We start from the raw sequence: 17625 nt of genomic DNA, 5'->3' as shown, positions 1-17625 counted from the left end.
TCATCCCTTTGACACCTCATGATCACACAAGCTGGTGTCCTTCTTCCATGTGGGCTTTGTTGCTTCTGAGTTAGACGGTCGCTTGTTTACCTTGTTGGTTGCTTGATGTTCAGCAGTTCAAACCTTCCAGCTGTTCCACCGAAGAAAGGTGAGGTTATCTGCTCTCATGATGTTTTATAATATCAGAACACCAAAGAGGGCGCTCTACTCTATTCTATATAGTCTGCTGTGAGTTGGAATCAACTCCGTGGCAGTGAAGGTGGAGTTTGAGTTTTACTATTCAAAGGTCAGAAAGTTTGCTTCTGTTGTGAAAGTGATTACATGTCCTTGGATGTCATTGAGTCAGTTCTGACCCACAGCGACCCTACGAACAGCAGAACAGATCACTGCCTGGTCCTGTGACCTCCTTACAATTATTCTTATACTTGAGATAGGGTCGCAGTCACTGTGTCAGTCCATCTTGTTGAGGACCTTTCCCTTTTGTGTGGCCCCCTAGTTAATCGATGTCCTTCTCTGGGGAGTAATCTCTCCTGACAACACGGCAACCATTTGTGAGACACAGTCTCACCACTCTTGCCTCTAAGGAGAATTCTGGCTGACTCATTCCAATTTGTTTGTTCTTTTGACAGTGCCTAGTACTTTCCATGTTCTTCGCCAACACCATAATTCAAACACATGGATTCCTCTTTGGTCTTCCTTACTCCATGTCCAACTTTCACATGTATAGGGGGAAATTGAAAATGCCATGGCTTGGGTCAGGTGCACCTTAGTCCTTAGTCCTCAAAGTAACCTCCCTGCTTTTCAGTACTCTAAAAGAGGTCTTTGCACAGCAAATTTACCCAATGCAACTCATCTTTTGATCTCTTGACTTCTGCTTCCGTGAGCATTGATTGTGGATCCAAGCAAGATGAAATCCTTGGCAACTTCAACCTTTTCTCCATCTATCAAGATGTCACCTATCGGTCCAGTTGTGATGATTTTCGTTTTCTTTACATGAAGCTGTAATCCATCCTTAGGCTTCAATCCTTGATCTTCATCAGCAAGTGCTTCAAGTCCTCAATTCCCTCAGGCAAGGTTTAATCATACACATATTGCACATTATTAATAAACCTTCCTCCCATCCTGATGCCACATTCTTCTGCATATGCTCCAGCTTCTCAGATGATGTGCTCAGCCTACAGCTTGCATCATGATGGTGAGAGTATACAACCCTGAAACACACCTTTCCGGATCTTAAGCCATGCAGTATTCCCTTGCTATGTTTGTATGACTGACAGCTTTCAGATGAGCACAGTGTCGTGTGTTCTGGAATTTCTATTGGTCTCAGTGTTGCCTATAATTTGTTATGATCTACATAGTTGAATGCTTTTGCATTATCAATAAAACAGAAGCAAACATCTTTCTGGTAACCACTGCTTTCAGCCAAGATCCATCTGACAACAGCAATGATCTCCCTTGTTCCACATCCTCTTCTGCATGTGGCCTGAAACTCCGGCAGCTCTCTGTCAATGTCCCGCTGCAAATGTTGTTGGATGATCTTCAGCAAAATCTGACTTGCATGTAATATAACGGCATTGTTCTATAATTTGAGCACTCTTTGTGGTCGCCCTTCTTTAGAATGGGTACAAATATGGATCTGTTCTAGTCAGTTGATCAAGTAGCTGTCTTCCAAATTTCCTGCCATAGACCAGTGAGTGCTTCCAGAATTTCATTTAACTGTCATTAAAATAGGCCAGATAAGTCACTAGGTAGCTAAAGTCTGTAAAGTCATTCTGTTCCTAAGTTCAGCATGGAATCTCTTCCTGAGAAAGTACTATTTGTTTTCATATTTTTATATTGTAAATCCTAGGAACACCCACCCCATCCCCAAGGTGTAAATTAATAGATAATGCTTTGTGATACTTGTCTCATATGACAGCTTCACATACAATGTCCTTTGTCAAAGACGGACACTAGTGTTTGTTGACTATTATTTCCAAGTGAGTGTGACCTTTTGTAATATTTCTTCAGAGGGCTTGAGCAAGAGCCCATCATCCCATTTTCTGAATTTTTCTCCAGATGGTTAGTGGTTTGATATCGCATATTCATATCGTGTAATTAGTCATGGTGGGAATTTTGACACCTGGAAAACTGGGAAATGCTACAAACCCATGAGTTGTCTCATATTTAATTTTTAAACAAGGAAACAATTGTTAATATTTAACCAGTTGTTGATATTTATCAGCAGACACTGTCTAGCTGTCTGTCCTCCCCATTGTTTCATTTTCTCTGTGGTCTGATGTAAGAGGGCTTCAGAAAGTGTGTGGGAAAATGGAATGAAAAGATATAGAATTCTTCCGTGAACAATTTTAAGCCTCTTTATTTATCTAATGTGGACTAGGTCCTTTGCAGGCCCTTTATAATCTCATTTCATCACCATAACAACTCTATGTTATTTTAACTCAATTTTGTGAGTAAAGAAACAGAGGCTCAATGGATTTACGTAATGCCTCAAACACAGGAGATGGGAAATTGAAACACAGATGTCTTATTTCAGTGCTTACATTCATTCTCCACGTCTATACCAACAATAACACACACACACACACACACACACACACAACCTAGCAACAACACAGGGGTTGGCAGCTCTCAAGCAGACATTCACTGCTTCCAAATCCTGCCCTGAACGATCTGTTCGTGGTTGACAACTGCATGACAAGCAGCTCCTAACTTCCCCGCTGAATTTCTGCTCCAGAAACAATGTGTCAAGCAAGTTAGTCATGAGGACAGAGGGTGGCAACATGTCTGGGCATTGTCTGAGGGCACAGCGTTAGATGAGAGCTCTTCGACACATTGGACAACATGAGCTTTCTTGGTAGACTTGAATGGAGTTGGGCAAGAGGTGGCCCTGCCTTGGCAGAGAAAACCCAGGGTAGAGGTTTCGCAAAACCCATCCCCTCCAATGGCTCCTGTCAAAACTCCAACCTGAGACACAGTTTAGAAATATTCAAGCTCTTTTTCTGAAACCTCCCTTTATCTCTGGGGGGTTGCCTGCTTACCTCTCTGGGCCTGGGTTTCCTGCAGGAAAAGTACCACACTTCAGCTCTTACAACACTGACGTCTGCTGCCGCCTGAGCAAGTGACTCAGGACCATTTGGGTTTGATTTCCTTCTTACCAGCATGGGATTAGAAATTAAGGGGAAAAGTTTTTGGCAAGCCATGTTTGGGGAGATTGCCTAGTCAGAACTCAATACAAAACCTCAGCAACAAAAAAGGGTTTTTCTGCTTCTCCATTCCACATACACTTTTGGAGCCCCTGGGGTTGGGGATGGGGCGGCCTTGCTCTCCAGCTGGGAAGAGCAGCCAGCCAGTCAGGGAAGGCCTGCTCCAGCAGGCTGGGGCAACAAGTGAACTGGGGATACTGAGAACACCGAAGATCGTTTTGGTAGGAAATATGAAGGAGACAAAAGCAGGCTTTTCATGGAGTAGATGATGAGGGGGTTTAGGGAGAGCCTCCCTAAGCTTGGAGTGGAGAGTTTGTGTAACCCAGAAAGGCTCTGGGAGGTGTCTGAAACTCCAGAATTGGTGTTTGAAACTCCTCCCATTCACACCGCCACTTACTGATACCATTTCCCTCTTGCTTTTGGCCCTCATTATGATTATCACACAAAACCACATATGGAAAATACAAGAGGGTACCCAGAAAGACCCAGAAAAAGCTCTGCTGGGCAGAGCTTTCATAGAACACATCTTTCCCATTAGGCAAGCATGGAGCTGTGGGGAAAACCAGCCTCTCACAACTATATCACGGGTCCAATCGGTGCAATTGTATGGTTAAGATATATGAAGATTATAGTAAAGTCATAGCCAATAGGAGAGGTAGAATCATATAAAGGAGTCAGGCACATTTCGTGGTAGTCTGCTCCCCTCCTGAAGGGCCATGATGTCACCAGCCAGGTCTGCGAACAGCGCGGGCAGAGAGAGCAGCAGAGTCTCTATTTCTGGCCAAAGCTCATGTATACTTAGAGGCATAATTACAGTAACCACACACATCACAGGAAGGGGCTGTGCAATAGGAATACACATCATGGGAAGGGGAGGTACAATAGACATAAGCGTGACAGGAAGGGGATGAGCTAGGGGTGTACACATAATAGAAGAGGAGGGACTAGGAGCATACATGTGACAGTATGGGTGGACCCTAGACTCAATATGTCAGCCTAACCTTGGTCAACTTTGAGTGGGCTTGACCTCCCTGGGCTCTCCTTCAAGGAAATAATCTACTCCCCTTATCAGAAAGGAGTGGGCCCTACTTAGGGTAGTACAGATGACACAGTTTGATTGCTCTAGATGGAGAATAGCCTCTGATCTGTTTGCAATGACCTCTGAGTGTACAGTCATTTACCATATGTAGCCGGTAGTGTCTTTAGTTTGGCATATATTTGGGGGAGACAACTTGGGAGAAATCCCACATGGAGCAACTTGCTCCGAGTTAGTGCACCCTGTGGCATCGCCTGGGAAGGTTCTGTCTGGTCACAGTACATTTTTTTGTAAATGCAGTTTTGCTCAAACCTCATTTTTTTGTGATGGCCAATTTCAGAGAACAGTGTGCAGCTATGAAATTTGTGTTTCCTGCTTGGGAAAAATGCCGCAGAAACTGTTGTGATGTTGAACACAGCTTACAAGGACAAAGCTAGGGGAAAAACTCAAGTGTATGAGTGGTTTTCTCATTTCATAAAAGGTGAAATGTCGATTGATGAAAAACCTTATTCTGGACGTCCGTCAACTTCCCAAACAGATGAAAATATAGACTTGTAGTGCATCTGGAATTTGTTCCACCAGGTCAGACTGGTGGAACAAGCTTTCTATTTAGAGGTTCTAAAAAGATTGCGTAACTGTGTGCGGCACAAAAGACCTGATTTGTGGCAGACAGGTGACTGGTTTTGCCACCACAACAATGCACCTGCTCACACAGTCATCTCAGTGTGCCCATTTGAGGCAAAAAACAGCATGCCTCTCTTGCCTCACACACCTTACGTACCTGATCTCACTCCATGTGACTTCTTTCTGTTTCCTTGAGTGAAGAGGGACATGAAAGGACAGTGATTTGGTGATGTAGCAGGGGTGAAGAAGAAAACCAGGGTGGTGCTGTCAGCCATCTAAACAGCTGAGTTTGAAAAAATGTTTCCAAGAATGGAATTATAGATTTGATAAATGTATTAACTGTCATGGAGAGTACTTTGGAGGTGGTAAGGTTGTTCTGTAAAAAAACAAAAAACAAATAAGCAAAACCAAATTAAATACATAGCTTTAAAAAAAATTCTGGGTTTTTTTTTGGCTGGGGGAATAACTCTTCATAGTCTTCTTTATTTTTATAAATGTTTATGACAGCTTGTTATTGTGAATGAATGAATGTTTATAGAGCAGATCCAGTTTCCACTCCACAATCTATATGTACTTTGTTTCATGTCTGATCACAGTTCCTACAATATACCATTACTTATCCCATGATCCCCCTATGTTTCCTGTTTCCATTCTGCCTTCTTTTAGAAAGTTTCTGATCTTTGTGCTTGAGTAAAGGCTACTCTTTCATCACCAGGAGTTGTTTCTTGGAACATATTCTTTATATCAAATTACATAGGAAAGAAATAGGTCCAAAAAGTGAGGGGTCGGGGGTGGGAGGGAGGAGGGTAAATAACCAAACTTGATCTACCTTCAGTCCGCCGGATTTGAACGCACATCTGTTGAATTTTCAGTGTGCGCTGATTGTCCTCTGCCACCTCCCCTGCTGGATGGTAGAGGTCAGACACAAAGTGACCTGTTCTAAAAATAAGCTGACTTGCCTCCTATTGGCCCCACTAGAACCAATCCCTTGTCTGAACTTGGAGAAGCAAGAGACTTCCCTTTCCAAGAGGACTGGCCTTCCAGGGGGAGCTGGGTATTGTTCCTGACCATTCCATAAACTATTTTTTTAACCCATCCACATCCGGTCACCCCCCACCCCACCCCTTCTGCTCCTTCCTGAGAGCCAGGCAGGCTATAAGCTGTACGCCCTACACTGGCCTCCTTTCTGCATGGATACAGTGCTCCCTGACGGAATAGATGTGGGGTACACCCACACTCCTGAGGAAGCCTGCTCCAGATGTGGAATGCAATTTACTGGCTCTCTCTAAACAACAACAAAAGAAAGATAAAGGAGCAGGGGGTGGGCAGCATACTCCGGGCAGCTGAGGAACTTCCCCCACACCCTCCTGGGTAGACACTTAGTTCCGCCTGTCCCTCTGTCTGAGTGTAACTTACTGTGCTTTTCCTTTCTCCTTATCGCTTCCCTTTAAAGTGTGTCTGGAAGTGCTGCAAAGGGGAAAGTATAAACAATGTCAGGGGTGGTGCTAAATTTAAAGGGAATGTGGGCCCCTGTATCCTGTCCGTCTCTTAAACAAATAAATAAACTGCAGAGAGGCTGTCCATTTCGAAACCTCTCCTCGTTGCCTCAGCTGTCGATTCTACCTCCTAGAGACCCGATAAGATAGAGTAGAGCTGCTTCTGTGGGTTTCCAAGACTGCAAATCTTTAGACATAGAAAACCTCATCTTTCTCCTGAGGCATGACTGGTAGATTCGAACTGTTGACCTAATGGATAATCCACCAGGCCCCCAGGGTTCCAACCAGTTTAACTTCTAAACCACTGCAGAGCTGACTTAGGTTTGAAAGGAAAGGCATCCAGCCTTCTGGAATAATCCTATGTCCCACTCACCACAGTGCGATTTGCCTTTGTTTTTAGTGCTTATGGGGATCTCATGTTGAGAACTCTAGAAAGATGAGTTTGAGTTGGAATGACCTTCAGAGAGGGAGGCAAAAGGGTAGAGATGTGTCACCTGGAGCCTTGGGTGTGAAGCCTGCTTCAGGTGGCTCAGTTGGATTGTCACAATGTCTTTCATGGAACAATTTGTAGATTTCACATTGACAAAATCCAACTTTATGGATCTTATTGGAAAAGTAGGAAAGAAAGCAATGATGTTGGTCTGGCGCTTCCACCAGACAATAGCTAGCCGCCCTCTGCAGGACACGTGAGTGGCGTCTACTTCCTACGCGAGGCCACGGGTCAGATGGCCCTTCGGGAAAACCAATTGTGGGCGTGACCACGCCAACTCCGAGCAAGTCCCTTCGTGTCAGCGTAGAATTGTGTCCCCTTGGTTTTCAATGGCTGTTTGGTTTTTTGAAGTAGATCACCAAGTCTTTCTTCCAAGGTGCTTGTAGTCTTCAAGTACATGAACATGAACCACTGGCATCACTCACGGATTTGTCATTGCCCCTTCTGACAGTGTATTCTCTCTCCCCTGTGGTTGCTTTTTCAAAAAGTAAAAATATTTTTCTCCCCCCATGTGTCTTTCTAACATAGGGTTCTACAATTTGAAGAAGTTGAAGCAAGAAGACTCAGAGATGTCTTATTTCTATCCACGTTAGCCTTTACTTTGTGTTACCTGCCTTTCCCACTGGCCTTTCACTAGGCTTCCCTTGATCTAGGTCAGTTCCTTCAATCTGGAGATGAGTGGTGATTTGGGAAGGCCATGCACTCTAATTAGACAAAGCGCAAGGACTACAATTCAGGTCTTCTGACTTTAAACTTATGTGGCGCCACTTGAGAAGTTAACGTTGTGGAGACATTTTTGGTTGTCTGAATGAACTGGATTCCCAGCCAGCATTTGGCAGGTGAGGGCCAGGGATGCTTGAGATCCTACTATGCACAGTCACAAGTAGCCAGGGGTTGTCCTGTGCCCCACACAGGTTTTAAATCCCCTACCAACACTTTTATTTTATTTATTTTTGATGTGCAGCTTTAATATTCACAGATTTTAAAAAAATGCAATTTCAGTGTGTATCAGGAGGGGTGGTATATTAGAATCAAAGAGTCTAGAGCCAAGCTTAAAAAAAAACTGCCATCAAATCAATTATGATTCATTCTGATTCTATACAGGGCAGAGGAGTACTATTCCCTGCATATCTGAGACTATAAAGCTTTATAGGAACAGATAGTCTAATCTTTCTCCTGCAGAGCACCTAGTGGTTTTGAACTACCAATTCTGAAATTTTGTTGACCAAAATACTTCAGAACCTATCTGTGATGGTTTAAATCTCAGCTTTAGCTCTACCCTGATGTATGACCTCAGGCAAGTTATTTACCCTCTAAGGATCTCAGTTTTTGTCATATATGAGATGGAAGTAGCCGTCATCACCACTTCATTTGGTTGTCCTGAGGCTAAGTTAGTATATATAAATTCCTGACACACTGTAATGCTCTAGAATTTACAAAGAATTGTTCATTCGTTCAGAAAAGCATGGCACCGATTATAGCTAAGCTCCTGGTTGCCAATAAGTCCACCCTCCATCAGTAAATGTGTGTAGTGGTCACATCTTTACTGGTTGAACATGTATGAACAAGTGCCCGATTGCCCAACAATGGTTTAAAGGGTATTTCTAGGGGAAGATGCTTGCCATTTTACTTTAAATTGCTTCCTTGGTTCCCTTTAATAAATTTAGAGCCTGACAGTGTTGAGAAGTTTGGGAACACCAGGAATATCCAGAAAGGAAAGGAGGAGGAAAAGATAGAGATAAACCAGAGAGCACTATGTCATAGAATCAAGTGACAAACATGTTTCAAGAAGAGAAAGTGATCTATTATGTCAAATGCTGCTGAGAGGCCAAGAAGAACGATTGATGATTTTCTTCTTGATTTGAAAAAGGGAGAGAGAGAGAGAGAGAGAGAGAAAGGCTTTTAGACTCTTCCTCTCTTCCCAAATGTTTTAAATGTCCATGTTAACACTTATAATGTCTTAGAATGGGGCCTGTAGAATGTTTATGTTGAGTACTCAGTAAGAGTTGTAAATCTAGAATTGTGTCCTGTGTTGTTTTCTGAATTTTTTCTTCTTCTACATTCTCTATTCTGGAATTCTTTCTGGAATTTTTATCATGCCAATGTTGAATTTTCTGAATGGATTTTTGAATTCTCTCTTCCTTCCCACTCCCTTATCTCGGGATGTTGCCTCTACTTTCAGGAAGGTTTCCTCCACTCAACACCACACGCCGTTGAGTTTGCTCTAATGTCATCTGGGCTATTTTTCAATGTCGATGAGAGCTTTGCCCATGCCACCTTCTTGTGATGACTTCCTCGTGATCGCGTGCTCTGAAGCAGCATCTTGAAGAGCTAGACTAGAAGAATTACACGTCTATTTTCTTTTTCGTTAGCATTGTTCCTTCTTTTCTTCACCTGGATGGTTTTCATATTTTCCCTTTGTGCTAGAAGCACTTCTTCACTATTTGGTCTTGCGTAGATATGTGTTCTTTCTTTAGAGGCCAAAGAATCAAAGAGTAGATGGGACAATCTCTCTACATGGAGCGTCTCACTGACTGGCTTCAAGTCTACTGTGAGTAGCAAGCCTGTTCTCTGTGGCCCTGCGTCTTCCCTGGACCATTGTCTTCAGGATATAGACCTGAATAATGATTTTTGGAAACAGAAAAAGGTGAATTTTACTGACCAGGAGACATTTACTTTTTGGTGTATTCTTATAATAGACTTCTTTTTTATGCTGTGTCTGGTACCTATATGTTCAGACCTTCTTTGGCTCAACTTTTTTCATAGACTAGATCTTCAATTTATTGCTTAGAGAAGTAGTTCTCAACATTCCTAATGCCACAACCCTTTCATACACGTCCTCATGTTGTGGTGACCCCCAACCATAAAATTATTTCCGTTGCTACTTCATAACTGTAATTTTGCTAATGTTATGAATTGGGCGACCCCTGTGAAAGGGTCTTTAGACTCTCAAAGGGGTCAAGACCCACAGGTTGAGAACTGCTGGCTTGCAGCATTGCAGATGAAGAAAAGGAGGCATCCTTAGATGGCGACCAAGGAGGAAAGTCTAAGGAATCCTTTTGCTTCATACACAGACTTTAAACTTTAAGTGCCTTTCCACCTAATACCTCAGACCTAAGGTCTTTTATAAGAGGGTGTGCAGACCCGATGGAACTTTCCAGAGTTTAGCAGGAAAAGGAAGCAAGACTTGAGGGGAAGGAAAAGTGCCTGAGAAATTTACTGGCTGTGTTGTCACAAGTCAAAGAAAACGTCGACCAGAGCTGGGCTAAATCCTGAAACTTCCTGTTGGTCTCAGAGGAACGGGGAAGACAGCAGGGCTGGGTCCATTTTACTGTTGTTTGCTCATCTGCTGATAAGAAGGACAGACCTGAAGAAATTGTATCCTCAGCTTCCTGAAGTGTTTCACGAGCAGCCGGCCCCAGACTCTGAGCTTGTTGTTACCACGCCCATTCTCTGGACACGTAGCGCCTTGACTCACAGTTTGTCAGTGAATCTGGATATAAGGTTTTGCAACTCCTTAAGTTTACGATCTCTTCAGGCGTTGAAATGTTCTAATTTGAGTCCATCGTTTTATATAACATCTTCTGCTAGGTGCCAAATCCCTTGAGCGAGCTCCGCACAGAAGAGATGCTTACATTCCAGAATTTTTAAATCAAAGGAAACCATGGGTGTATGAGTTCCTGCAGCTGCCATAACAAAGTGCCACGGAGTAGGTGGCTTAAAAGGACAGAAGTGGCATATTCCACAGTTCTGTAGACTAAAAGTCTGGAGTCAGAGCGTTGGTAAGGAGTCATATTCACTCCAAGTCTCCAGGGGAAGCTACCGCCTTCCACTTCCCAGCGTCTGCGAGGCCCTGAGCTACAGCTACCCTCCCTTGCAGCTGCAGTTTAACTTGAATCTCTAGCTTCCTGGTCACATGGGCCCAGGGAGACTGCTTACTGTACATGTGCTTGTCTCTTTTCCCCTCCTTCATCAGGATCAAACTTATTCCAGTCTGACCTCATATTAACTGATAGCACCTTCAAAGACCTGTTTTTCCAAACAAGTTCATGCTCATAGTTGTTGGGGGACAAGACTTCAAATCTTTTTGAGAGACCCAATTCAATATATAACAATGGAGAAGGAAAGTGGCAGTGTTTATACCAGACAAAAGTTCACTTTAAGTCAAAGATGGCAAATATGGCTTGTTCTGTCATTTTAAAAAAATTGCATGTACATGCTGTAGGATTGGTAGAAACTACCTTGAATACCATATTAAGAAACTCATGGCAGGGGCTGCTTATATAAGTAGAAGTGCCACTGTGTGATTAAAGATATCAGCCTTTAGCAAGAAACGGGGGGTGGGGGGACACAGTATTTGTTCCCCTTTGTCTTTATCTTCTCTTCTCTAAATGCTTTAGGAATTTGCCAAAAATATGCAAGATGAGTGAGGTGGAGCAGTCTGAAAATGTTTCCTTAGAGAAGGAAGGCAATTCCATTTCGTTTAGAAGAGGGATGTGTGAATGATGGCCCTCAGGAAGAGAAGACAGGGAATGAGCACAGTAGGCAAGATGCTGATGCCAAGACTTCATTAACATAACAAACTCTTGGCAACCAGGAGCTTTGACCTCTGGTTCTAGCCCTACTAGCCATTATCTATGTAATCTAGAAATCACCTCTTTCCAGACCCCATGATTACCATTCCTAAAATGAGGGGAAGATAACTTGACACAGTGGCCTCTTTCTCAAAGAATGCTTCACGGAAACCTGTGTTCACGAGGTGCACGGTGAAGTGAAATCCCTTGGTGGGGCTCCTCTCTTCATGGTCTTTTAACTCCCACTAAAGTCACTGGGTGGATGCATGCTAAGAAGCTGTAGAGGATAGAGGACTTTTAAAAGGGATTGGTCCATTTTTGTCATCCTGCTGGATATAAAGTAAGTCATATTTGGAGCCAGAATTGAGAATTCCAGGTAAATCAAGAAAGGAAAACTATAAGTGGAGCCTGGTTGAGACCCCTGTGCTGTGAGGCACCTGAGACCACACAGTACCAATACCATGAGACAGAGTAGCACTGAGACCATAACACAGAGCAGAGGGTTTCTCAGCCTATGGAATGAATAAAGTTGAGTACCTTCAGGCAGGAGGATGCCTTGCAAAAATTGGGTGTCCTTTGGCCATTTGTCAGCACTAAAGCGGCATTATAATACTTGCCCAAGCGGGGCAGAAGTAAAAGATGGTGTGGCTCAAAATCTGAGGTCCAGAGAGAAGTGCTTCTTCAGGCATGGCTGAGAAGAGGTAGTCTTGGACAAAAGGACTGTATCCTTAATGTTTCTGATCCTGACTTATGGTAACCTGTTGACTTCTCTAATAAGCCCCTGTAATTGTGAGGAGAGTCTGTGAGTTCTGTGTGGACATTGTAGTAGATTACAGAACCCAGCAAGGGCGTAGAGTGTGATAGCAAGGGGATTTAGGGTCAGAGTAGTTTAAAGAAGGATGGAGCATAAAGACATGTCTGACCTCTACCTCATAGGAATCATTCCTGGACAGAAATGGAATTGGATTCACCTTCCCCTGGTGTAGCTGAGCAGGTTGAACCTGGCCTCCATGCCATTTCCTAGGAAGAAACAAACCATAAATTGCTCATATGGAAGCGCAGGCTGGGGTTGAAGAAAATTAAAACAAGTCCACAAGAACCAAAATATGACCTTGAGTCTATCCTACCTGGATTTAGAGAACATCTCAAAAACAGAGTTGACACCCTGTGTGTGTCAGGGTCACATCCTTTCACCATATTTATTCCATCAGCATAACGAGCAGAAAACCCGAGTAACTAATTATCTGAAGAAGAAAGTGAAATTAGTATTTGGAGGAAGGCTTGTTATCGATCTGTAATATGAAGAAGACACAATATTGCTTTCTGAAAGCGAGGAGGATTTGAAGCACTTGCTGATGAAGATCAAGGACCACAGCCTTCCAGGTGTAAGGAAAACCAAAATCTTCACAACTAGACTGAGACAACATTATGATAGACTGAAAAATGACTGGCATTGTTGAGAATTTCACTTTTCTTGGATCTGCAATCAATTCTCCTGAAGCAGCAGTCAAGAAATCAGACAATATATTGCATTAGGTAAATCTGTGACACTAGACCTTTGTGTCGAAAAGCCAGGATATAGCTTTGAAGACTAAAGTTCACCTGACCCAAACCATGATATGTTCAATGGCTCCACATGCGTATGGAAGTTGGACAAGGTCTAAGGAAAACTGCAGAAGCAGTGATGCATTTCCATTATGCTGTTGATGTGGAGTGTTGAAAGCACTGAGGACGGCCAGAAAAACAAACAGATCTATATTCGTATAAACGAGGCTAGTGAGACTTCATCTTACACACTTTGCATCAGTTATCAGGAGATACCAGTCCCTGGAAAAGGACATCCTACTTGGTATAATAGAAGGTCAGAGAAAAAGAGGAAGTGTGTCCAGGAGATGGATTAATGCAGTGGCTATGGCAATGGGTGCAAACGTAGCAACCACCCTGAGGATGGGGTGGGACAGGGCAGTGTCAGAGCTGACTGGGTGGCACCTAACAGCAACACAATCTTCACTATATCAATGGCCTAATGGATCTTGTGGTGCGGATATTACATGTTGAGATATTTTAACTTTTTCAAGATTTTAACAATGTATTTACCTAGACCATCATGAGGAACTGGTGTCGTTGTGTTGCTTAGGTCTTGCCCTGTGTTGACACTGCCGGGAAATGCAAAAGGAGTAGATAAAGTGCACGTGGGGCATGACGAGTGGGCTAGAAAGAGCTGGTTGTCACTTGGCATAATTTTGGAATAGCTGATCAACTTTTTTGAATCTCAATTTTGTGTTCTATATATTAAGGATAACAAAATCTTCTTTAGAGTTTCTTACTAGAATATATAAAGAGAAAATTCATGGGGCCTCAAAGTACAGTTCCCAGGCCTAAATAGGTGCTCACTAAATGTTGGCCCTCTTTTATACTTCCCTTTCTATTATGAACATCTTCACTTTCTTATCAAGTAGGTCACCATTGATTGATGGCAAATGGGGCATTGTGCTTTTTAATGTTCCATGTACGGGGATGGGGAAGAGTTCTCCACACTACAACATTACTTCTCTAGTCAGGTGACTGGAACTTTGCGGCAACACACCCTAATAAGATGCTAATAAACATACTGCTCGCACAGGATCACAAATCCTATCCACATGTGGTTTAATCTTTTTGAGGTGGGGATGAAAAGAAAGTACTAGAAATTAACATTCTGACTTACAGTTATTGAAGAGGAAGTTAATCAGACCAATTTATCTTGAAATCAGCTCTCCCCCACCCCTACATCCCCTATCATTTGAATTATCTTACCTATAACCAACCAACCCACTGCCATTGAGTCTAATCCAACAGGGTTTCCGAGACTGTAAGTGTGTACATTATTGGGGCTTACACAGGAAGGACTTGGCCAACCAGTAGACACGCAAAAAGAAGACATACTGTCATAACCAGAACTTTTTCTTGATGTGGCTTGAGTGTATTCCTGCTTTTTAAATAGCAAGAGTGTAAGTAGCATGTGAAGTTCTATAACTCCACTGTCTCCATATCCCGATCCTTTCCTTTACAAAAGCCTTTCTCCCAAACCAGTATTAAGGAGAAATTGACATACCCACTTCTCATTTTTATTAAAAGCTTAGAATTCGTCGATGTTCCCACCTCACGTCCAGAACAAGAGGTGGTCTTTGGGTTGATTACCTCTATAGGTTTAAATCAATGTGGCTGAGAGAGGGAGAGGAACACGAGTTTGTACAGATCCAGACGTGCCAATCTTGGGTGGACTTTCTCTCCCTAGCTTGTCAACAGCTTTGATGATGTGCCAGGTGAAAATGTCTGTAGCCATTAGCTACTTGGATGACATCAGACAGGTGTTACCTGGCAACATCAATCTCACATTCCTGTGGAAAATCAAGTTAATCTTGGAAGATCCTCTGAAAAAAAGCAATCCTTTTGTATGTTTTGGGGGCTTTCTTAAGTATTATTGGTCTAATATTTATCTTTCAGGTGAGCTCAATATCAACACCATAATCCTTTCCTCTGTTGCAAATCCACAGATCCCGGAGGCTAAGGATAAATGCCAGCGATTCATTTTTTGTGAAGTTTTTGTGATGGCCTTCCACATATCCATGGTTATGGAATGACATTGGACTGGGATTGATGCGCCCCAGACTCTAACTTCTGATCTGCTACTATTTCCATGACCTTGAGTAGCACTGTATTAGGCATTGGACTGTTAAGCCCAAGTCAGTGGTTCAAACCCACCAGTAGTTCCAAGGGAAAAAGATGCTCCCATAAAGATTTAGAGTCTTGAAAACCTTATGTAGGGTTGTTATGAGTTGGAATAGAATGAATGGCAGTGGTTGAGGGTTAAAAGGCTTCTCTAGAAACCCCACAGCCCAACACCTCGCCCTTTATAATAGGGACACTGAAGCTTTGAGTAGAAATGAGCAAGTTTTGCCACTTTGCCTCTGGGACACTTTCCTGTGCATGGGGCTGGCCCCAAGTACTATAGAGGTGACACCCACGAGAGTAGTCCTTAGCCCACGATGAACAGAACTTGGAGGATAATAAGTATTTTAGCTTTCTTAATCCTTTCCTGGGGTTCATTCAACACAGTATCCCGCAGGAGGTCCTCAGTGTAATTGAGCTCCACTGGCCCATGGCCAAAACATAAACATGAACACACCCTTGACTGGCTCACTGCCATTCCTGGTCTTACATCTTCAACCCCTTGCTGTCTAGTCACGTAAAACTCAGAGTGACCCCATAGGGCAGAGTACAGCTGCCCCACAGGGTCTCCAAGGCTGTCATCCTTATGGAAGTGAACTGCTGCATCTTGAATTTGAACTGCCAACCTTAAGATTAGCAGTGGAATGCATTAACAACTGTGCCACCAGGGATCCTTGTCTCCCACCTACTCTCGCCTAGTAGTGCTTTCTGGAATCACCTCTCAAGTAAACCACTCACCCTCAAATCCTTGTCTTTTCTTCAATTTCTGAGGAATAAGCTCAGAACTGAAGGAAGAGAATATTGAGTCTGAACAAAAATGGACATAGAAAAATTGGGAGTTTTTTTTCTGGGTACACTGAACAAAAATTGGTCTCCTTTGGGTGTATGGTAATTAAGCAGTGACTATCACTTCCTGGAGACCTACCCGATTCCATGCATACGTAACCTCCTATATAACCTCTTCAGGATATGGGGAAACCACCAGCTAGAACTAAATGACTCAGCTATTTCACTCTCAACTTCTCTCTTGCCTTTGCCAGGGTGATATTGTTGGTGATAGTTTTAGAATTACCAGTCAAATAACCTTTTCCTTTTTGCATGGCAATTTTGCAGTACAGTAAAGACATATGCTCTTCCCTGAGAGCCAACCCTAAATTCCATCCTGACTTCTTCAAATGCCCTTGGATGCAAATAGACATTCCTTTCCTCTGCAATCTTGTGTATTCTTATGCATTAGGCATGCTGTGTTAAATCCATTAATGGAGTGGTTACGCCTATGAAGCTCCTAAATTGTAACCAACTCAAAATAAAACCCTCAACATAATGAGGCTTGAATGCTGAGGGGAAATAAAGTTGTTTAAGCTACTCAGGGTTTACAGGGCAGAATACAATCTGCTCAAATTAACATTCAAGGTCTTCCATGGCTCAGGGCTCCCAAAGAAGGGAGAAGGTCCCAACAGGCTTAAGTTTGAACTCTGACTCTGCTTCACTGTGTCCCGAGTGGGTTTGAATTTATAGCTCATTTACTTAGTCACGTGTCTGATTAACTCACCAAATAACACACACACACAATCCACAATAACATGTGAACTCTTAAGGTACAGGCAAATGAACACCATCTAAAAAGAGGGCATGAACAAATCAACTAATAATGTCTTTGCTTCCCTCATATTTCCACATGCCCCACCTCCTGAATTATTGTTATAAATCACCTGCTTACCCAGATGTGAACATTCCGAATTATCTTCTACTTTCCTCTCTTTCCTTTCCTTCCTCTGTGATTTTCCTAATTTTTCTCCAAGCTCTTCCTAAATCCTGTGGGTACTACCTCTCTACCTTTTCCTGTCCCTCACTCTCATTCCCTCTGCCTGTGAAGAGACCTTTTGACCTACTGACTGTAGAATTTCCAAAGTTCTTTAACTAACCTGCCTGCTCCCAGCCCATCTTTCCAATCATGCCCATCCCAAACTCTTTTTTAAAAAAAATTCTACTGCCATAGTAGTCTCTCTAAATATAGATCGATTTATAGCAATCTTGAGTTGGTAACAATTTAATGATTTACTCCACTGATTCTATTTTGAATCTAGATAACCTTTGTTTTTAACTATCATCAAATTGGTCCTTGACTAATTTGAAAGAAACACTGTCCAGGACTGTGCCATCCCAATGGTCAGTTGCAAATCTGACCATTGTGATGTATAGGCTTTCCACTGGAAGCAGATTGGCAGACCTTTCTTCCTTGTCTGCCTCAGTCTGGACGTTCCACAGATACCTATCTTCGGCATCATAGCAACACTCAAGCCTCCACTGACAGATGGGAGGTAGCTGTGTATGAAGGTCGGTACATTGAACCTTGATAAAATCTTGATCTCTTGCATCTCTCCAATCTCACTGCCACCAAGTTGATGGTGACTTGTAGTGACCCCATGGGTTGCTTAGACTTTGTTTACGGGAGTAGAAAACCCAGTGTTTCTCCCACAAAGCTGCT

The sequence above is a fragment of the Echinops telfairi genome, unplaced genomic scaffold, assembly GCF_000313985.2.
Source record: "Echinops telfairi isolate 266 unplaced genomic scaffold, ASM31398v2 ScPeMD7_1;HRSCAF=3_0, whole genome shotgun sequence".
In the NCBI taxonomy this organism is placed as follows: Eukaryota; Metazoa; Chordata; class Mammalia; order Afrosoricida; family Tenrecidae; genus Echinops; species Echinops telfairi.
Note: the sequence above shows the minus strand (reverse complement) of the source record.